This window comes from Dasypus novemcinctus, chromosome 5 (genome assembly GCF_030445035.2).
Source record: "Dasypus novemcinctus isolate mDasNov1 chromosome 5, mDasNov1.1.hap2, whole genome shotgun sequence".
In the NCBI taxonomy this organism is placed as follows: Eukaryota; Metazoa; Chordata; class Mammalia; order Cingulata; family Dasypodidae; genus Dasypus; species Dasypus novemcinctus.
Genome location: NC_080677.1, coordinates 130,521,198 through 130,544,920, shown reverse-complemented (window position 1 = coordinate 130,544,920; position 23,723 = coordinate 130,521,198). Strand labels below are relative to the sequence as shown.

At 42.1% G+C, this 23,723-nt stretch overlaps 1 non-coding gene across 1 annotated transcript; it reads left to right on the top strand.

The window, feature by feature from the left end:
• Nucleotides 1-7,440: 7,440 nt before the first annotated feature.
• On the top strand, nucleotides 7,441-7,512 carry TRNAC-GCA (transfer RNA cysteine (anticodon GCA)). Its single transcript has one exon. It is a non-coding gene; the product is annotated as a tRNA-Cys (tRNA).
• Nucleotides 7,513-23,723: the final 16,211 nt, after the last annotated feature.

Sequence of the window (23,723 nt, the reverse complement as noted above, 5' to 3'; positions counted from 1 at the left end):
AAGGTCACCCAGCTTCCTGATAAGGAGTCCAAGGGAAGGGAGTCAGCAGCCCTAAGACTGCATGGAGATAGAGCCAGTGCCTTTCCAGGGGCATTGGCTCCAGCTCTCCCCACCTTCCTCCGTCTGTCAGTGAATTGTCACGCTGTCACTCGTCTGGGCTCACACAAGGCAGCAGGGGCTGTAAAGCTTTCTCAAATTTTAAATCTTGCTTTGCTGTGTCTTCTTGCTTCCCTATAGCCATGGCACGAAATACAGGCTTTGGGGGACCCTGGAGTGCCATCTCCCAATGCCTCCTGCCTCCCACCTCACCAGGATTCCTCGCGTCTTGTCCCCAGCCTGGGTGCCCTGGCTCCCCCAGAGGACAGAGGTATCATGGTCCTCACCTTTCCCTTGAGTCACAGGTCTTCACTGACTGAGTCTATAGGAGTTTCTCAAAAACTCTGAGCCCCAATTTCAGCACCTGTGAAATGGAGACGTAACAGTTCTCACAGGGTTGCTGTGAGATAATGTAGCAGAAGCTTAATATGAATTATTAACGTTATATATTTACTGTATATTATCATATCTTTATTATATATTTTTTATTTACAATAGTCCTTTGGGTAAACCTCATCTCACCAATCTGATTAAACACATCTGACCAGACAGCTCGCTGCTGCATCATCTGCAATCACACACTGGCCAGCAGCGTGGGCGGACGTCTGCGGGGCCACCAGCTCAAGGCCTCGCTCAAGGTGCCCATGCCACGTCGGGCCGGCCGCGAGCGCTGGAGCGGGACCGCGGGGCGTGCTGCCCTCTGCTGGTTGGCGCCGGGGAGGTCCGGGGAGGCCACCGCGCCCGCACCTGGCCGCTCGCCGCTCTAGGAACAGGCGGGGGAGGGGGTCCCCTCTCGGTGGTGCGCGGAGGCCTCGCAGGGCCGCCGCGCTTTCCCGGGCAATCTCCGGTGGTCGAAATCCCCGCCCAGCGCCCAGAACAACTGGGTTTGCGGTGCAGACGCTGCTGAAAGACGAACCATCCTCTTGCCTTGCCAGTGGATTGCCCCTCCTCTTTATAAATCCGGCTCCGTCGCTGTCGCACCCGCCCAGAGCAGCAATTTGTTTTTGTTTTTGTTTTTTTTCTTTTAAAGATCATTGGTCCCTTGGCTGCCCCCAATTCACCCAGATTTGATAGAGACCGTTTTTTTCGGCAAACCTCCCCGGTGCTAGGAACCAAACGTTTAGGCCTCAGGAATTGGTGGGGTGTAGTAGACCACGTGCGCTGATGGCTACGACCCCGCGCAGGCCAGAGGAGTAGGAAAGAGAGCCCAGGAGCCTGTAGGGGTTCCAGGAAGGAGGAATTTAAATTCCTTTAATTTACATCGGGCTTTTACGGTTTATAAAACACTTTAACATGCAGCATTTCATTGTACTCTTTACCTACTTTTCTCATTTTATAAATCAGGAAACCAAAGCTTAAATTAATTAAGCAAGTTGCAGGTGTATCATGCATTGGTGGACCTTGAGAAGCGCTCTGATGATGGGCAGAATTTTTTGTTTTTAACTCTTTGGCAAACTTACAAATATTTGCCTAATTAATTACAAATACTAAATTCCTAGAAGTGTATTTTTAATATAATGTGTAATATAAAATATACATATTATGTATATTATTATACATAATATAATATGTATATTACATATGAATGTGTGTAGACATTTTTATGTCTTTTTTCATATTGCTAAACCGTTCGGAGGTAAGGTCGATCCTTTGACACATCCCTGAGAAACAGGTAGGGTATTGACAGGAAGAGCTGAGAATTAGGAGATTGTTCTCTGTGGCTGCAAAGGTGTTTAAGGAGCCACATGTGGGTCAATGTGATTGATGTGCAGGTGGGCAGAATCGTTGGCACCGTAGGCTTAGGTCATGGAGTTAATGTATTTGAATTTAATATGATGAAGCTGTGCTTTGGGAACTTTAGGCAGCCAGAGTGATCTTTTGAAAATGCGGATTTTATCATGGACTTCTGCATAACACCCTTTGGTCTAAAGGTAAAATCCAAAATCTCTGTCAGAGCCCACCGGTCCCTGCCTGTCTCCCCAACGCCATCTCCATCTACCTCCCCAGGCACCGGCACTGTGGCCCTCTTTCTGCTTTTCTGATTCTGGCCTTCACCCACGCTGCCCTGCCTTTCTGGGCCACTCATCTCCTAACTTTCCTTTTTCCTTCAAGGTTTTATGGAAATGTCACTTTCTCAGAGAAGCTCTCTCCAAACCCCCAGATTAGGTTAGCCGCGCCTCCCCCCTGCCCTGTTCTATGGGCTCACAGCACCTCCCCGCTGCCCTGTTCTATGGGCTCACAGCACTTACCCCAACTGTAATTGAAGAAGTACCTGAGTGACCATGTATGTTCACGTACGCCTCTTCCACTAGAAATGATGCTCCACAAGGGCAGGGACCAGGTCGACTGAGTGAACGTAACAAACTTAAATACATGTTGAAGGGAGGCCTCAGGCTCACAAGGGGAGCCTGTCGCCGTAGATCAGGCCACAGATAGTAGGGCCCTGTCTTGAGTCCACTACAGAGAACCCATCCAGAGGCCTTGGAGGCAGTGGCACATGTAGCCTGGAGGGAGACAGGTCCGCATTTCAGTCCAGGCTCCGCTCTTTCCTAAGTGGCACGTGAAAGAAACCCACCTGCTGACTGTGCTTTACAAGCTTGGCTGTGTATAATCTGACCCCTCCCCACCGCACTTACATCACTGTCCTGCTCTGTCCCTTTGCTCCAGCCACACTGGCATTGTTTGTGCTCCTTGATCCTGCCAAGCTAGTCCCTGCCTTTGCAGTCAAGGGTCCTTCTGCCTGGAATCCTCTAGAACCAGATTTTTACTCAGCTGGCTTGTCATTCAGATGTCAGCTCAAATTGTCACTCTCCTGACCACCCAATTTCATTACACCGTTTTATTTTCCCATAGTATTTTTCAATTGTTACCTTGTTCAGTTATTTGATTACTTCTCTGTCACCCTACATCTCTCAGAAAATAAACTCCCTGAGAGCAGGGACCTTGTTCTTTTGTCTGTTCACTGCAGTCCTCAGTGCCTAGCCAAGGACCTGGAACACAGTAGGTATTTAGTATTTGTTGAGCAATTGAATGAAAGTTATTTAACACCTCTCAGTTTTTGTTTCTTTATAAATAGGGGGAAATCTTAGCTCCCTCATAGGAGATGATAACTGTACTTATCTCAAAGGATTGTTGTAAGGATTGAATGGAAAAATGTCCCATGTACCTACAACATAGAAAATAATAAATGTTAGCCATTATTAATCTTAGATGAACATACATCCTAACAAGGTGGGGGGATGAGATTGGGGATGAGGTGGTAATTTTTACAGGTCCCCAAAGAATTCTGCCTTGGTGTTCTTCAAATTACCCAACCCTTACTAGAAAAGAAGAAAAAGCATGGGATTGCCCTGGATCTGGAGGGAGACATCCTGAAATTGAGTCCCTTAGAAACTTTCTGAGGCTGTGTCCTCAGCTGCAAAATGCACATAATTATTCCTAAAGTTGCTTGAATCAGTTATATGTAAATTATAATGACCTGATTGCTCAAAATAGCATTCCATTGATACTTATGGTATTGTTTGCAACTATTAGGAGAGCATGTACTTAAATTTTTAATATTTACTGGTTTTTCTAATTTGAAAGTGATGCATTGTATTGCAGAATATTGGGAGAATAGAAAAGAGTATAAAAAAGAAAGTCTAAAAACCACCCGTAATCCCCCTATTTGTTAGCCCTTACCTTTATGCTATGGAACAAACGATGCATATTAAGTTCACCCATACAAGGAACTGTGATCCCAGCAAGCCAGTGGCCCATGCAGTACAAAAGGTAAGTTCACTTCTAGGAAGGTTACAGGAAAGTATCCGAGTAGAGGAGCATTGATGTTTGACGTGAGTTCTGGTGGTGGCTCTGATGGGAAGAAGACTAAGGGGGAGGGGCTGGATTTTTTGGGGGTGGACTGAGGTAAGGTATTTGATTATAGATTAAGAGGTCCTAATTTAAATTCAGAGGTCTCTAGGTGCTTTTTACAGGTCCTTTGAAAACATTTAGAAAATTTCTAACTGGCTTATGAAAATAATATTTAGCCATGACTGAAAATACAGAAAGTGTAAAGAAGAAATAATCGCTAATAATCTCACCAAGGAAATAACAGCTACTAGGATTTCAAAAGATTTCCTTTTAGCTTTTTTTCTTTCTATTTTTATATTTGAGATAATGCCCTCTATCATTTAACACCGTGATTCCCAACCATGGCTGAATCCCCTGGGAAGGTCTTACAAAATATGGTATCACACTTAGTTGATTCAATTGGTCTACTCCACTCCTCTAATGTTTTTTTTCTTAAGGAGGTAATGGGGAATTGAACCCAAGACCTCATATATGGAAAGCAGGCACTCAACCACAAGGCTACATCTACTCCCCAGTGAGAGCCCTTTTTTTCATTTGTTTGTTCTTAGGAGGTACAGGGGATGGAACCTGGGATCTCATACATGGAAAGCAGGTGCTCAATCACTTGAGCTACATCCACTTCCTGCACTAATGTTTTTTAAATCTCTGTAGGTGATAATGTACAGTCAGAATATAATTCACATTTTCTTGTAAGTTAAGCATTTTTAATTGCTATATAGTTTTCTGTCATGTGGATGCACCATACTTTACTTCACCACCTCTGTAATATTAGGCATCTCAGTTTCTATTTGTTTAAATATTTAAGATAACACTTTGAAGTATACCTTTGAGCCAACATTTGTTCATATTTTGGCTTTTTCTAAGAATAAATTAATAGAAATGGAATTACAACTAGATCAATTACAACTAGATCAATTGATTGTTGTATATTGCCCTTTCCCAGCCAAGAAAGATTGTACCAATTTACAGTCCTAAAATAGTACTGGTCCTACCTGGCCTTGCTAGTTTGAGAATTACTATTTAATTTTTTTTCTAATTTGAGAGGTTAAAATTAAATAATAGTGTTTTAATTTGCATTTCTTTGATATTACTGAAATTGAACACTCATTCTTGACTATTAGCTTCTCTTATTTCCTTGTGTGAACTGTCTGTTGATGGCTGTCTTAGTTTCCTCTGTGCTAAAACACATCCTATACACTGGGTTGGCTTAGCAACAGGAATTTATTGGCTTACGGTTTCAGAGGCTAGTAGGCTTGCTTCCTCCCAAGGTATCCTCCTGCTGGCCAGCAATCTCTGGGATTCCTTGGGTTTTCCATCACTTGGTAATGTATATGGTAGTGCCTTCTTTCTCTTCTAAGTTCCACTGACTTCCAGCTTCTGGCTGCTCCGCATATCTTCGCTTTCTGACTCCAATTCCCTTTGCTTATACAGACTTTAGCCATATTGGAATAAGGCTCACCACAACGAGTTTGCACACACCTTCACAGATAACATCTTCAAGGGCCCTATTTACAAATGGGTTAACACCCACAGGACCAGAGGTTGGGATGTGAAAATGCCTTTTGTGGGGAACATGGCCTTTGCCATTATCTATGAGCGCTTTACATATTAAGGATATTAATTTTTAATGTTATGTCAGTCACGATTAGTGGAAATTGAGTTGAAGTGTGGAGGGGGTTATACTCCATGCTGGTCTGGGATCAAAAGGAGGTAAGTGCTCCAGGAAGAAAGTTCTGCATGTGCTAGTTATGCCAAACAAGTCGCGAGAGGAACAGCTGCACAGGGAGTGGAAGAAGCACCTGACAGGACCGGCTGTGCAGCCTGGGGCACATTCACAGGGACAGTGGGAGATGCCACAGGAGCCAGCAATTCCTTGAATCCTCTGTGCGCAGGGCCCTGGCTCAGAATAGCCCCAAGACGAGACATTAAATCCCTCCTACAGAGAAATAACCCCCGAGGCGACCAGGTGTAGATTCACCGTTAACGCGAGAGAAGAGATATCAGGAAAAAGGTGAAGCCGGAGAGATGCTCTCCGTTCAGTCCAAGCCCCTCCTCCCAACATCCTCGGTACCCCTGGCCCCGCCTCCTTCTCCAGCTGAGGGTTCCAAGTCTCTGATAAGATTTGTACGTATTTTATCTTTAATTATTCTATGCTATGGAATTCTTACCATGGTCAGAGGTTAATGAATTTGTCAAATTATCAGGAAAAAAAATTTTTTTCAGATGTCTATATTTTTAATGTATACAAATCGATTGGTATCATCCGTTGGGATTTCTTCTGTGTGTTAGAAATCCTGCCATTCAGTAATCAGTTAGGTGTTTATTTATACTTTCTTGTACTTTTACTTATGTTAGATATTTTATACAGAATGCTTTCATCCACCTGAACTTTATTTTGGTGTATGATATGAGGTTTAATTTTATTCCCAAAGGGCCAACTAATTTTCCCAATACAGTTTATGGAAATAGCCCTTTGTTTCCCCTATGAATGTGTGATTGCTACAGTCGTTAGGCAGTAAAACATGGGGATTAATTGTGTGGACTCTGGTATGAGACTGCTTAAGTTTGCATCACAGCTCAATAATTATTTGACATTGGACAACTTATTTATTATCTCTGCATCTTAGTTTCCTGCTCTGTAAAATGGGGAGAACAATCACAGTACCTCTCCTCTAGGATTGTTTGTGAACAGTGCCTGCAAAATAATTACTGCTCAGTAAATACTAGTGATTATCCTTTCTTAAGTATATACACACCATGGTGTATTCCCAGGTCTATAGTCTGTTTATTGCATGTGTCTGTTCTGTTCTTGCCCCGTTTTCATTCTTGAGTTCTAGTAGATCCTCTAATATTTAATAGAACAAATCCTCCAGTATTGCCTCTTTTTCAGTTTTCTTATCTTTTATCACCTATTTTATTTTTCAAAATAAATGGTCCAACTTCTATTTACTAGACCTGGACTTCCATTTATAGCTCAGGTAAGGAGTTAGTTTGGAAAAGAAAATATTGAAGAAGAAAAGGGACCAGTGGAGGTCCTTGTGGTCGGAGAGGACTGCGGGTGTAGGGGAGGGGCTGTGAGTGATACCAGAGTAATGAAATAAGGAAAGACAGCTGAAGAAGAGAGGCTAAGAAGGAGGGCTAAAAGAAAAGAAAAAAAAAAAAAAAATAGAGAAAAGAAAGTTAGAGATATAGGGTGGCTGAATAAATGGGCTGGTGTGGCTCTCGGATCCAAAGCTTAGTGTGATGAAGAAGCTCCAGGTTGCCTGGATTTTCCCCCATGAACAATGAAAAGGTGCTTGGTTGCCTACTGCTGTGACCAAATCACTCGAGGCACCAGGCTGGGAGAAGAAAGTGATTTGGAGCATAACTATACAATAGGAAGACCAGTGTGGAATGACAATGGGAAAAGTAGCTAAAGATACAATACTTTTGTAGGGCCCGGATGTGTTCCTGTGATTACAAAGGTAAAGGAGAGCAATATCCCTACGGCTAGGGGGTGTAGCTCAGTGGTAGAGCATTTGACTGCAGATCAACAGGTCCCCGGTTCAAATCCGGGTGCCCCCTGTTTATTTCTTTTCTCTGTTTCTAGTTTCTGGGAAGACAAACATGCTCTTAACTTCCTTTCCAGATCCCTACAGATCATACAAGATGTGGAAATAAACCTTATCCTTGTCCCACTCCACGGTTTACTTCACCTCGCAGCTCCATAGTCTGGACCTGCTCGTCTTTTTCCGTGTTCTGACGCTACGCAACAGTAGAGGCTAATGTTCGCACGTGATCTGCCATTTCCAAAGCACATTTTCATACACATTCTTATTTCATCCTCACAAGAAGCCTGCAAGATAAGTCGTTTCATTATTTTTCCCACTTCACAAATGAGGAAAGCCAGACCGAGAGAATTTGGGTAACCTGCCCAAGGCCTCATGGCCCCTGTGAAGGTAGCTACTGAGTAGATCCTTTGACCACCAAACCCACCGTCGTTTTTATTCCCAAAGCGCAGGAACAGGACCCAAGAAACAGGACGGGAGAGAATGCTGGACGTGTTGGGCCGCAGGAAGCTGGGGCTGAGCGCCAAGCCCAGAGCGAGGAGGGCGGGGACGGTTGGCCCCGGGGCTCAGGCCCGCCGGGTTGGGGCAGACTCGCCAAGGCCGAGGGCTAGACCAGAGCTGTCCCGCAGAAATCTAAGGCACGTCACGTACCTGATTAAATTTTTCTAGTAGCCACATTTTAAAAAGTAAAAACAAGCAGGTGAAATTAGTTTCCATAGTATGTTTTTCTTAATCCAAAACATTATCAATTCATCCTGTAACCAATATAGAAATTACAAATGACATATTTTACATTCTTTTGTATTTGTACTAAGCCTTTGAAACCCGGTGTGTTTTATGCACCTTTCAAGTAGTACTACTAATTACATTTCAAGTACTCAAGAGCCCACGTGGCTAGTGACTACCGCACCCGGCAGGGAGACAGCGGGCCATGAGGGAGGGAAACCTCCCTGGGTTCCTGCAGTTTCGATGGGATGAGGGGATTTGGTGGGCTCGGCCATGGTTCAGGCAATCTTCTCTTGCTCCCCTACAGTGTGGTGGAGGAAAAAGAGTCCCACAGAGGAGTCAGAAGAGTCTGGTTCCAGTTCTGCTAACACCCCGTGTTCCTTTTTTGTTTTTTTTTAAGGTACTAAGGCCAGGCATACCTGGATGTGGTTAACCACTGAGCTATTTCTGCTACCCAGTGGGAGTTGTTTTTTTCATGATTGCTTTTAGGAGGTAATGGGGATCAAACCAGGAACCTCTTACATGGGAAGCAGGGGCTCAACCACTGGAGCTCCGTCTCCAGCCCCCCACCCCCGCTGGACTTTCAAACTGAATTTAAATAGCATTTACAATAATATATTCCAGCATTGGCAAAATGAACTTCCAAAACCTTAATTAATTCCATGAATCGAATGCCAACACAACAGACAGGAAACAAAGACTTCTGTTCACCCTACTCACCCTGCAGTTCCTCAGCTTCCTTAGTCACCAATGTACCAACTATTCCTTAAGAAGGGTGTTTTTCTCTGAAAGGCTCATGTCGTCTAGCTGGTCAAGGGGTTGGACAGGGATAAGCAGAAAGTGAAAGGAGGGCAGCCCGTGCTTCAGGCAAGTTTTGAGGTATAGATTCTGGAGCAAAATCAAAACGAACAAGTTCTAGTCCAGTTGTCAATTGCCCAAATGTGCAGGCCTCGGAGCTTTGTTACGAGTGGGTACCGTGAGGACGACAGCTAGAGATCACTGTTCTTCAGGAGTTCCTGAATTCCCATAAGATTTTAAATTTTTTCTATTCCTATGTTAACACCAGTCTTAACATTTTAAATACAGGAATACTATAGGTTCTTGGGCTACTCTCGAATCGAGAGCTGTTTCTAGATACTCATTGCCTGAGTGTGCCCGTATGTTTATGTGTAAGTTGTCATCATGCTGTGCTTTAATACCTGTGATGAAAAGAAAACAAAAGAAAAACGACTCTGACTTAGTCTATAAGAGACCTGAGCCAAGGGAGGCCAAATGTTAGCTGTGTTAAATGGAGACAGGTTTTTACAGAAATTCAGAAAAGGGTTGGGGAAGAATTGAGTCCACACAGATAGGGGCAGAAACTCTATAGCAGCAGACAGCTTCACAAGCAGAAAGCCTATTCTCACAAAACAGTTTCAACTGAACTGCTAGGAATCTTTTTTTTTTTTTTTTCTTTTCTTGAGGTACCAGGGCTGGGGATTGAACCCTGAGCCACTTTGGCACCCCTGATTTGGACTTCTCATTTGTTTGTTTGTTTTTTGTTCTTAGGAGGCACCAGGAACCAAGCCCAGGACCTTCCATGTGGGAAGCTAGCGCTCAACTGCTGAGCCACATCCACTCTCCCAACTGCTAGTCATTTGAATGAGATTGGAGTTGTGATTTTGTATGGAATGATTTCTAAAATCGTTTTGTCTTTATAGTGTATAAAGTATAGGTACAAGGCACTTATATCTAGGTTTTTGTACGTATTTGTATATATACATGCACTATATGTAGTATGTACATGCATTATAGATATGATTGCATATAAAAGGCACTATAATAAACTAAAATAAATCCTGAAGAAAATTTCCCTTTTAAAGGTATATACCCAACAAGAAACCCCTGAAGAGGTTCCCTGGTAGCTGGATGCCATGGATGGAATGGAGTCTTAATTTTTCTCTGTATGTCATTTTGTACATTTTCAATTGTGAGCCACATGAAAGCCGAAATTCATTAGTATACAAATTTAGAGAAGTTCAGTTCAAGTATTCTAACTCCCAGAATCCTCTTTTAGGGTTCTCTCAAGGCACTGAGTTAGGCTGCCTTCTCTGCTTCTCTCGGCAACCTTATTGTTAAAAAGGGGGAAGGTTTGCAGGACTCTGTGTGTGTGTGTGTCCAGGAAGGGTTGTTTGTCACAGGGTAGAAAGAGGAGTTGGCCATGAGACAGCAAGGCCCCAGAGATCCACCCTAAAGGGTAGCTGAGTCAAGGCAAGATAATGCAGTGGTTATTTAACTCTTGATTCTGCCGCTTAACTCTTTATGATTTGGGAAAAGTTGCTTCAATTCTCTGTGTCATTATTTTCTTATCCATAATGACAATGTTGATGATGATGGTGGTGATGATAGTGTTACCACAAAGAGTGTTACAAGGATTAAAATAATTATATATATGAAGCTCTTACAAAAGTGTGTCTAGCACATTGCAAGTGGTCAACAAACATTAAGGCATATTTATTAGAGGTATGTTGAGTGTACTATCAAAGTGAAAAGTTCTAATGAGGCCTAAACTTATTCCAGTAGGGGCTGTGGTTTAGGGGTAGAACGTTTGACTGCAGATTAAGATATCCTGGCTCGTGGGGAGAGGATGTAGCTCAAATGTTTGAGTGCCTGCTTCCCATGTACAAGGTCCTGGGATCAATCCTCAGTAGCTCCCAAAAAAACAAACAAATGAAAAAAGCAAAAAGCGAAACAAAACACAACTCTCAGGTCTTACACTGAAGTCTTGCAACTGGTAAAGGTGGAGGATATGAAATTCCATTAGGAAGCCTTACTCTTCTCTCCTGTTACAAAAGTGAGTACATCCTGGGATTTTGTGTCTTTCTTTCTCCTCCAGGGATTTCCCTTCTTGTAGGACTGGAGCTGGTTTGATTTAATTGATGTCTACTTTATGGAGAAAAAAAGACCAAAATGATTGCTAGTAACTAATGTCGTTTTTATTTATAGGTATTGAATTAGATGAAAAAAACAAGATTCAGTACAGTGTATGTATTATGCTACCATTTGTGTTTGAGAAAAGGAGGGAAAATATGCATTGATTATTCCCATGTGCAAACTTTCTATGGAGGAGTATGTAAGAGAGTGTTCACATGGTTTCTTCCCTCCAGTGTCTAGAAAGAGGAGGCTTGTTGGATAGGGACGAGGTGGAGAATTTTCACTGCATACTTTTTTGGTACCATTTGACAATTGTACCATGTAAATTCAGTATTTTTTTAAATTAACAATTTACAATTGAAAAATCAAATTTGGCTATAGGTCTCACCCACCAAGGTGGGTGGGGAATCCAGCATGGATCCAACGTGAGGGTCTTTCCTCCTTTCTCTCTTTTGCTGTGTTCTCTGAGAACCAGAAGTTTGGGCTGTCTCGGTGGCCACTGAGGCTCACTCCTCACCCACACCTGCTCGGGCCATTTTGAGGCAACAGCGGCTCTGTTCCCTTAGGGCCAAGCCTGGGTGCTCCAGGCTGCCAGGGTCACGTGCTTCTTGAAGGCTCCAGCCAATCCTTCTCCAGCGGGGCCCAGTTCTCTCCACCGTGCATCAGACAAATACAAGTTCATCTCCTTGATTGGCCTGTTCAGAGGTAGTATCCTGTGCGGCCCACCCAGATTGGGAGCATCTCCTTCTCGCACACACGTGTGCATGCACATGCACTCACACACGGTGTTAGCCCTTCTTATCCTCACTCCTACACCTCAGACCCAGACCTCAAGAACGCAAAGGCCAGTCACTTTTCCCAGAGATGGGGAGGAAACTGGGATATGTGTGTGTATGTTTCTACTCTTGTGTGGTGGGCCTCCAGTCTAGATAAACAAAATACAGCTAATTTCTCAACAGTGAATGTGGCCACATTGAATTCAAGTTGAAGTAAAACATTTTTCACTTTAAAATTTTTATTATATATCACATACAAAAATAGCCAATACTTTGTAATGAGAAAGTGCATTTGTCTCTTTTTTTTTTTTTCAAAGATTTATTTTTATTTATTTAATTCCTCTCCCCTCCCCCGGGAGTCTGTTCTCTGTGTCTATTTGCTGCGTCTTGTTTCTTTGTCTGCTTCTGTTGTTGTCAGTAGCACGGGAAGTGTGGGCGGCGCCATTCCTCGGCGGGCCGCTCCCTCCTTCGCGCTGGGCGGCTCTCCTTATGGGTGCACTCCTTGCGCGTGGGGCTTCCCTACACAGGGGACACCCCTGTGTGGCATGGCACTCCTTGCACGCATCAGCACTGCGCATGGGCCAGCTCCACACGGGTCAAGGAGGCCCGGGGTTTGAACCGCGGACCTCCCATGTGGTAGACGGACGCCCTAACCACTGGGCCAAAGTCCGTTTCCCTGTCTCTTTTTTAATCACATATCCTTGTAATATTAGAAATGATGCTGCTGAGTCAGATTCTCAGGTACAATATCAGATCTACATATTCCTATATTTTGTTTTTGTGGTACATAATATGAAAATTACATTTCCTACTTGTCCATCAGAGCAAAGAACATATTAACATAAACCATGTGTTTTGTATTATTTTGCGCGTTTTACTCAGGCTGTTCCAAAAAATCATTAATTTCTTTTCTGCCTTTAACATATTTTTGTTTACTTGTTTAAAATTCATTTAAATTATTTTTAAAGGGGAGTGGGTGTAGCTCAGTGGTTGAGTGTCTGCTTCCCATGTACAAGGCCCCAGGTTCAATCCCCAGTACCTCCTAACGAAAAAAAACAAAAAAGTTTAAAAAATATTGAAGTATAATTTATAAGTATTTACATTTACTGATTTTAAATGCATAATTTGATGAGTTTGAAGACCACCATGATAATCATGATATAGAATACTGCCAGGTCTTGGAAAGTTTTCATGCACTTCTTTGCAGTTCATGCCCTCCCACCATGACCAGCTCCTGGCAACCACTGAGCTGCTTTCCATCACTATAATTTTACCTTAGAATTTCATATAAATGGAACAATACAGTATGTGTTCTTGACTGTCTGGCTTTTTTTAAGGAGGTACGAGCAATTGAACCTGGGACCTCATATGTGGAAAGCAAGCACTCAACCACTGAGCTATACCCACTCCCCTGACTTCTTTTATTGTTCATTTTTGACAGCTTACTCACCAACTTTTTTTTATAAAAGGCTACATCACTGTTTTCAACTGTACTTGAGGCAGACCTTTTTTTTTTTCTTACTTATTTCAGACACCATTTGAAAATCATAAGACTTTGCTTTGTTTAAAATCTTCTTTGGAATATAGATCCATGAGAAACAGGTTGGGAAGAATAAATTCTTTTCCTTTTTTTGTGAATTGCTTCCAATATTTTTTAAACTTTATTTTAAAAGAAGTTTTAGATTACAGAAAAGTTACCTTGAAAATACAGGGGATTCCCATATATCCCACTCTCTCCCCTCTCACATCTCCCCATTAATAAGATCTTCTGTTAACATGGTACATTTGTTACAATTGATGAACAAATATTGAAGCATAGCTACTAACCATGGTCTATAGTTTACATTATTGTTTACACTTTGTACCATACATTTTTATAGGTTTTGACAAAATGTATAATGGCTTATATCCATCATTGCAATATCATGCAGAACAATTCCAAGGTCTCCAAAATACCACATGTTCCACTTGTTCATCCCTCCCCCTCCACTTAGAACCTCTGGTAAGCACTGTCTCTGTATCAGTGTTACAAGTTTTTTCATTACTAGAATAATAATAAGTCTATTTGGTACATGGTTGCATTCCCTTATGTTGGTTCATTCCTCAATCTTGAGGATTTGGGGATGTTGATGCCCACTCTGCTTCCAACTGAGAGGGGGCTTAGGTCCGGTGGGGCAGACAGATGGAACTATCTTGCTTGCAGTTGCAAATGCTCCCTGTTTTGGGGGATTGGCATTGTCCATCATCATCCTTTTGTTAATTGTCCTGGAGAGTCTAATGAACTGGAGAGTAGGTGCTGGCTGCAACTCTGCTAAGATTAAGGGCTCAACCTGCATATGAACAGAAAGAAGATTTAAGTCTCTGGGATATATATTTAATAGGTATAGTGCTAAACAAAAGGAGCAGAAGCCTAACTCTAACCCTAACCTTAACCAACCACGTGTAGGAAAATTGTAGATAAGCTTAGCTCTGTTACATTGGGGAAATTGATTAACATATATTCCAAGGCTAGGTTGAGCAACAGGATGTCAATTTCCTGGAGTTTTGTGCCTTGCCTATAGTGTTCAGATGTCTCTAGAACCCTCAGGGGCACTCCTGCTTGAGGCTTTGTTTACTGCGGCAGTCTGTCAGATCCTTCTGAGAGGTACCTAAGCATAACCCTGGAATGACCTCCCAACTCACTTAAACTCTTAAGTATAAAAATTTTGGCGGCAGACTTGGCCCAGTGGTTAGGGCATCCGTCTACCACATGGGGAACCCCGGGCCTCCTTGACCCGTGTGGAGCTGGCCCATGAGCAGTGCTGATTCACGCAAGGAGTACGGTGCCACGCAGGGGTGTCCCCCGTGTAAGGGAACCCCACGCGCAAGGAATGCACCCTGTGAGGAGAGCCGCCCAGCATGAAAGAAAGTACAGCCTGCCCAAGAGTGGAATGGTGCCGCACACACGGAGATGACGCAACAAAAAGAAACACAGATTCTCGTGCCGCTGACAACAACAGAAGCGGACAAAGAAGACACAGAGAACAGACAACCGGGGTGGGGCGGGGAAGGGGAGAGAAATAAATAAATAAATCTTTAAAAAAAGAATTCTTTTGTATTTAATATTTCCCCCTTTTGTCAAGGTTTTTTTTCCCAAATGCATCACTATTTGGCACTTGGTAATAATCCCTCAGCGCCAGGGAGGTTTATCCCCGGAAGTCACATGTCTCACATGCAGGAGCAAGGCAGTGAGTATATATGCTGAGTTTGGCTTAGAGAGAGCCATATTTGAGTAACAAGGTGGTTTTCAGGAGGTAAATCTTAGGAAATATATATTACTAGGCTAAGTTTCTATTCTACAAGAATAAGGTTCATAAGTACAAGCATTAATACCAAGGGCCTGGAATATTGGTCTGTCCTCTGGCACTAGGCATTGCCAATGTACTCTACAGATTCTTGCCACTCTATTAGAGACTGTAGCAGGACTCCTCAGGATGGGAATTTACTATTTTGTTGATTATTGTGTGGGTCTCTACCCACTGAGATAACACCCCATGATGACATGAACACATTCATAATCCATAGAGGCATGCCCCAGGAGCATCCTTCCCCACACATCCCCCCACCACTGACACCCTGCACCACTGATCCTTCCCTGACATAGTTGTAACCTCTTTTGTAATCCAAAACCAAAAATTTTTTTTCTTGCATTGTGCAGAATAAATTCTTTATGTGGAAAACATATGACATAATATTCACAAACATAGTTTTAAATTTAATATAGGTATATAGCAGTATTTTAAACTATATTAAGCAATCACTGAATAGGAACACATGGTTCCTAAAGGATCTATGCCTGTGGGCAAATAAATGCTAATCACGTTTTGATGAGCAGGTGTAACAACCTTCACCATCAAATGGTCTCTCATTTGATTTCCAGGAGTTCTCAGTTATTTATAATTTCTAAATGCAGATTATTGCACAAAGAAGTAAAAACAAGTATAGAAAAATGTTCACTGTTTTTCATATATATTGATCACATGAATTTTTTTACAGAACATTAGCTAACATCTGGAGGAAACAGTGAACCATGGAATATAATTTGGGAAACTGCTTTAGGGTCATCTGACCCATACCCCCTCAATTTCTAAAAGGATCTTGGCTGTTCTGAGTGTGATTATGAGACTAGGGCTTGTAATTCAGTTAACTTACCAGCTCAATTTGATTTCTGTTCAAGGGATTCCTAGTTGAAATCCAAGGAACTCCTACCTGTCTGGGTTTCAGTTTTTGAAGGTGATGCTGGAATTCCAGTGTGTCTTTCATGTCCTAGGAACCTCTGAATCAGTATTTTCCTGCAAGTGGTACAGAATAAGGAGTCAGGTCCAGGCTCTTGGAAGGCCTTTACAAACGTAAGGTGTTTTCACATGCTTTCCAATTGACCAAGCTGCATCAGTGATCTACTAGAGTGAACCTGGAGTCCAGATATAATTTCTGCACACTCACACATAAAGCCCTTCACGGGTCACTATGGTACATACATATAAAGAAAAGGGATGAGTCCTGAGGCTTTGGTTTCCAACCACTGAAGACTCCGTTATCAAATCAACCCTCCCACTGAAGACTAAACTGCCATAAAAGCATTGAAGAACAGTTAAGAGAATGGGAAACTGGCAGGCTAAACTGTGTGCGAGGGAACCTCAAATCCACATAGAAGAGTCCAAGAGCAGATACTCACATGCCTTCAGCACCCACCGTTCCTGGATGTGCTGATCTAACAGCTTCCACATGCGAGCACATGTGGCTCTTGGCTGGAGTCCTTTCTCTGGCTACAGGAGCCTGCTTGGTTGGTGGGGGGCAGGTCAGAGGGTCAGGGAGTTAACGCCACCCGTCGCCCCTGCCATAGTTTTCAGTCTGATTGAAGCTGATGGAAGATACCCAGCTCCTTCACCACTCTGTGGAGATAAGTCTGAGGCACAGTCCACACTGTCTTCCAGAGTTTCCCAGTGTGACTGAGCACCCATTGCCCACAGAGGTCACATGCTCCACCACACACCTTTAATTAGTTTCCTTTCCTTTCCTGTCTCACTTCTACTTGCACTCAAATCGTTGCCTCAGAGACTGGCTACTTCTGACGGAATCCAATCTAGGACACGTACCAAAGCCACTTTGCCTTCAGGACAGTCATCAAAAGAGTACTCCTGGGCTTCCCTTCAACAAAGGGGCAAAAGTCCTACGGGAAATCTCTTAAAAGACCTTCCTCACATTGTGCAAGGAATCCAAAGGAATAAATTGCCTGGGTGAAGGCAAATGAAGAGTAAACGCACCTATCCCTCCACTGCACTCCGGCTATTAGAAGGAAGCATGTTACAAAGGAGCAGCATGAGGGAGTTGTTTTGTGGTGTTTGAACTCTCTGTAGTCTGATCAGGGTCAATAGTGATCAGACATGATGTCTGTATCTGTTAAAACTCATAGAACTGTGGTGCATATGTAGCTCTGGGGTGTGTGGGCTTTACATGGACGAGGTCCTGGGTTCAATCTGAGTATCTCTAAAATAAAAACCTTCTAGAATTATGTAACAAAATATGTCCCTTTTATTATATGTTCATTAAGAAGAAGAGGAGGGAAGTGGTGGAGGAAGCTGAGGAAGAGGAAGAACGATGGCCACTTGTTTTGATGCTGAGCAGAAGATGAGAGGAAAAGGAAAAGGGCGGGGGAGGGGGGTCCTACTACCTGTGAAAATGGGCCTTTGTGTAGGATTTGCATGCAAGTATATATAGCCAGGGTGGTCTAGAGCCCCTTAAGCTATGAATTTCGTCCAACTAGGTAGAGAACCCAAGGCATGAGCCTAAGTAAATTCAAAGCCTTTTTGGTCCTTGGGAAAACTAGGCATCAATTCATCCCCGTCCTCGGAGAACACATACACATTCTTAATTTTGGCCTTAAAATTTAGAAGCAATGAGAAAAAGATTGGTAAATTTGGCTACATGAAACAATGGCATTAAAAACAACAACCACAACCAAATATCATAAGCAAACTAAAAAGACAGATGACAAACTGGGAAGAAAACATTTGCAATTTATGTCACAGACATAGGGTTAATATCTTAATATATAAAGAGCTTCTAAAATTTTAGAGGAATAAAACCAACAGCCTTGAAGAAAAATGGACAAGGGAGATGACACACAGGGAAAAAAATGGCCCTAAAGCATGTGAAAATATGCTTAACCTTGTTCATAGTAAGAGAACTGCAAATTCAAGTTACACTAAGTATCATACCTCATCTATCAGATAGGCATGAATTCAAAGTTTGACAACACACTTAGTTGACCATTCTTTTGGGAAACAGGCTCTCTCGTATATTGCTGGTGGGAATGCAAAATATAAACTCCTAAAAGGCAATTTTGTCCTTTTCTAGCAAAATTACTTGAATTCACCATTTGACTCAATAATCTCACATCTAGGCATTTATTTAAGAAACCTTGGTGAATGTGTGTGTGTACATATATACATAAAATGATGCTTAAGGCTATTTATTCTAGCACTATATGTAATAGTAAAAGAAAGGAATTCCATAAATTGGGGGTTTCTTAAATTATCATGCATTTGCAAAATAAAGTACTTTGTAGCTGTAAAGTGGAATCAGGAAGACCTCTATATACCAATATTGGATATACCAATATTATATATGAATAGAGATCGAGTTATAGTAGGATAAAGCAAATAAGTAATTATGTTAATTGTACAAAGATTTTCAGCTTAAAGTTTAAGAGAAAAGAGATGACAATTATAAAATCAAAGAAACTGAGTAAAAACCTATCATTTTATATACTACTTGGAAATGTAAGTATGACCTCATGGTGTATTTTTCTCTTTCAAAAAAAATGTTTCCCTTGTTCTTCTCATAAAAAGGACTGGAAACAATGACAATCCAGTAACAATGAGTAGCCCTTGCACCCAAATACTATCTCCAGCTAAAAGTAATCAGGGCTCCTTGGAGCAATGACTGGTTCCAAGCCTGGGGCAGTTTTCAAGATGAGCTTGGGTTGCCTTGTCACACCAGAAAGCAAGGAAGCCCTCAGGATCACTGTACACTGGAGTCAAACTGAACAGACTCCCACTAGCCAAAGATGGGACAATGTGAGGGTCAAAAAGAATAATGTATATAATTGATTGAAACACAAAAAAAATCCATGGGTTCATTATGATATTAAAAAACACACTTGGGGGGGCAGATGTGGCTCAAACAGTTGAGCACCCACCTCCCATATGGGAGGTCCCAGGTTCTGTTCCCAGTGCCTCCTAAAGAAGACAAAACAAACAACAAGCAGACAATGAGCAGACATCAAGCAAAAACAACAAGCAGACATTGAACAAAAACAAAGAGCAAAACAATGAGCAGACAACAAATGCAAACAACGAGCAAAAACAGATGAGAGAGCCATCTCGGGAAGAGGGGAATAAAAAAAATTTAAAAAGACAACAACACAAAATCACCCTAGTCAACTTCAGAAGTAAAAGCTCCACCATTCTGAAAACTCATAAAGGAAAAGAATCAAGCATTTGTTCCACATCTTCTGTATGAACTATATTTCAATTGATGAAGGAAATTTCTCCTTCGCAAAAGAATTCCAGCTAATGGATGTAGAGAATCAGAATTAGAATAAAACCCCTAAAAAAATAATGGATCTCGGCAAGTATAACGAATACTGCTAAAACATCAGCTATGTATTTGATGGGGACATTTATAATGAGGTTGGCAACAGCTCAACCCATCAATCAATACTGATATCACAAAAAGAAAAACAACTGGACATTATGGGCTTCTTCATACAAAAGAAGGACAGTACTTCTAAGGATGTATTATCACCCTAAATTTGAACCTGAATATGACCAAGCCTCTGGATCTAATAAGATTGACCAGATGTTGATATTGTTAAATTTGGGTGATGGCTACAGCCACTTTTGTGAATATGTGAAAATTTCCATAATAAATAGTAAACAAACAAATGAAAAAAACCTCTTTTCTCTTAGATACATATTTTTATACATGGAAGGAAACTATGTTTTCCAAAATACTATTTTCATTTTGTGGTTCTGATTTGAGTTTGTGTCTTATATTAATAAACAGTGTATTGATGTGTACGGAGGAAAATTTTCTTTGTTCCTTTTAGCACTATAGAGACAGGTTGACATTTTCAAAAGGAACTTTGATGGAAAATAAGGGGAAATGAACAAAGAAAGCACACTGATAAAGCCATCACTATGGTTTCTGGTTCTAAAATGGCAACTCAGGACAAGTAACAAACATCCTTTGGCTAAATGTGTTTCTGCCTCGGGTATTGGCTTACCTCGTAGTTCTCCTAGGACCTCTCACTTTTGTTTGTTTTTAGGAGATTCTGGGGATTGAACCCAGGACCTCGTACATGGCAAGCAGGTGCTCAACTACTGAGCTACTCCTGTGTCTGGGATGGTTACACTCCAGGAATCTGCGGATAAAGTTGCCCAGGAAAAGTGAAACTAGAATCAGCATACAATAGTTGGGATAAGCTATCAGTAGAAGTTGATGCAGAGAAAAGTATTTTTTATAAAGAACAATCAAAATTATTTCTTCGGGCTGGAATAGAAGTACAAGTGAGCTAACCCAATTAATTTTATCATAACAGGCTGAAGTGAGCTGTTATCTCACAAATGTTATAGAAGGAAAATCAGACAGTAAGGAATTGGTACATGTCTCATTTAGCATTGCTTAGCAGAGAAACCCTATTCAATCTGTGTTTTAGAAATAATTCTCGCACTATGGTCACAAGTTTTAGTTCTGGAGTTAGGCGTCTGAGTTACTGAATTTCTACAAGCTTTAATTTCTTTCTCTGAAAATTGAAGATAATAATAGTATTACTTCATAGAGCTGGTTGTGAAGACTAAATGAGACAATTCGTGTAAACCATTTAGTGCCTGGTCATGCTAAGTCCCAACTAAGAACTACTTTGGGAAGGATGGAAAGTAATAAGGAGAAGGAGAAAGACAGAGACTAGTTAGGAAGCTGTGTCTATAGTTCATGTGTGGTGGGGTAATACTTTGAGATAAAAGCCACGGTTTTCTGCCCTCTTTTTCCCCACCTATTTCCCCCATCCATTCAGATGTGTTAAGTCTTTAACCCAAGAGAAGGTATGACACAGAAGAATACAAGTTGTAAGTTCTTATCTTTGAATTCTCAAAGTCTGGATGCTAGAGGTTGCAGGGGATCAAGACTGGCTTGGGAGCAGCCAACTCCATCCCAGCATGAGAGAGCAGCTGGATGTGGCCATGAGTGTCAGAACTTGAGTAGGAGGATGCAGTGGGAGCCATCAGGAATCCCAAGGCAGAATGAAATAATGTCTCCATGCTCACAATGTGGTTGCTTTAACCTGCCTGCTAAAATAATGACTACACAATGGGTATTGTATGCTTAACAACAAATTTTTTTTTTCTTTTCTGTTCACATGTCAATGCACATGGCCCCAAGGTCCTTTCCTTCCTCGTTCTGGTTATATTGATTTCCAGCTTCTTCCTTCCACATGGCTTTCTCTTCATAAAGCCCCTAGTAATAGGATTAAGGCCCAACCACAGTCTTTTGGGGGCACTCCTTAAAAATAACGTCTTCAGAAGATCCTATAGGTTTACACACACAGGAATTTTTTTTTTGTAGATTTATTTTTTATTTATTTCTCTCCCCTTCCCACCCCACCCTACCCCACCCCACGTTGTCTACTCTCTGTGTCCATTCACTGTGTGTTCTTCTGTGTCTGCTTGTATTCTTGTCAACGGCACTGGGAATCTGTGTCTCTTTTCGTTGCGTCATCTTGCTGTGTCAGCTCTGTGTGTGTGGCGCCACTCCTGGGCGGGCCGTGCTTTTTTCACGTGGGGCAGTTTTCCTTATGGGGCTCACTCCTTGTGCGTGGGGTTCCCCTAAGCAATGGACACCCCTGCATGGCACAGCACTCTGCATGCATTGGCACTGCATGTAGGCCAGCTCATCACACGGGTCAGGAGGCCCTGGGTTTGAGCCCTGGACCTCCCACGTGGTGGGCAGTCACTCTCTCAGTTGAGCCAAATCTGCTTCCCTGCACACACAGAAAATGATTAAGATGTACTTATTTCTTTCTGGGGTATGTAATTCAACTTACCACAGTGGTCAAGATGATGTGGAGCACCAGATACCCATCCCCACCCACAGTGCTGGGGTACTCTGAAAATACCTTCACCATTAAGTGTAACACAGGAGAAATTTGAGGGGATCCCTGAGTTGAGTCATTAAATTTTCATCACCCAGCAAAATGTGACCCAAGATAGAATCAAGTTGTTCTGTAGAAAAATAAAGGTACATTTCTCTAGCCCTCAATTTGTGGATTAAGATTTGTACACACTTAGATTACAGAACTGAGACAACAGCAGTGACAGTAGGGGTGGAGGAGGTATGCCTGTGTTCAGGAAATAACATGACAGGACCCAGTGATTAACTAGATGTGTGTGAAGATGTGAAGAGACACTGAGGTTAATGCAGACGTAGCTCAGTGTTTGAGCGTGTGCTTTGCATGCACAAGGTCTGGCGTTCAATCCCTGGTACCTCCTCAAAAAAATATACAGAGGCTCCTATTTAGGTAGAAGTGAACATTCCAACCTTTAGAGAGGTGGACACAGTGGTGGGAAAATTAGGAATATTTCATAATTTTCCACAGCCTGGGACAATACCCTTGAGACCATTCGATTCCATTTGCTATGACTGTAGCCTCCCTGGACAACCTTTTGCTGGCTAATGTGGTTTCCCAGGTAACCTGAAGGGCATTCTGGCTTATTATGTATCAGCCTTTGAGAGTCTAATTAGGGAAGAGTCTTGAGAGCCAGGCGAAATCATGTTGCATCTACAAATTTAGGGATCTGTTGCTGCCAGTCTGAGGCCCAGGCTACGTTGATGACTACACTGAGGTTCTGCCAGTTCAGGGATTCTAAATGGCTTCTCAAGCTGGCTCTTAGCACTCCAGTGAGGGGCAGAGTACATGTTGTGATCCTGCAAGAACCATGGGTGAGAAGAGGTGACGGCCGGCATATCAGAACCACCTGGGCGTGAGTTATCGTTAAGAAGTGATGATATTGTGAACCACCTTACTGAGATATCTTTGGACCCTGATATTTTCACTTTTAGGAATAAATCTTAAGGAAGTATGAGGAGTGGGCAAAGATATATGCTTATGTTCTTCAGAGTGTTGTTTATAATACTTGAAAAAACTAACTGCTTGCTAATACTCTTAACTTTCTCAATTCCCTGTCCCTCCCTTACCACATTGTTCTTGTTGATCAAAACTAAACCTGGGTTAAACCCAACAATTTACTCTAGGAGAATACGCAAGCATTTGTGTGTTGCTGGAGAAAAAAATAACCACACAATTCTAAGAAGTATGTTTTAAATTTATGAACACAAATCTCCTAAAGGCATTCCACATTGCCCAGCAGTTCTCCATTTTTCTAGCAAGTTTACCTTCTCCACTCCTGGATAACTATGTGACAACCTCTCTCTCCATAAACCTCTAATATCCTCTCCTTCTCTTACTCTCAGCTGGGGAGCTTACCTCATATTTCAATAAGGAGAGAAAAGCAATAGAACCCCCTCATTTTCCCAGTGCCAAATCTACCAATCTGTTTTTATACCTCTATTTTCTTTTCCCCTGGCGAAGAAAGTATCCCTGCTCCTATCAAAAGCCAGCTCCTCCATTTGTGGTCTACATTCCTACCTGTCTCACCTTCTAAAATATTAAAATTATTCTCTCTCCCCTGCATCAGGATTTTCTCCTCTCTCC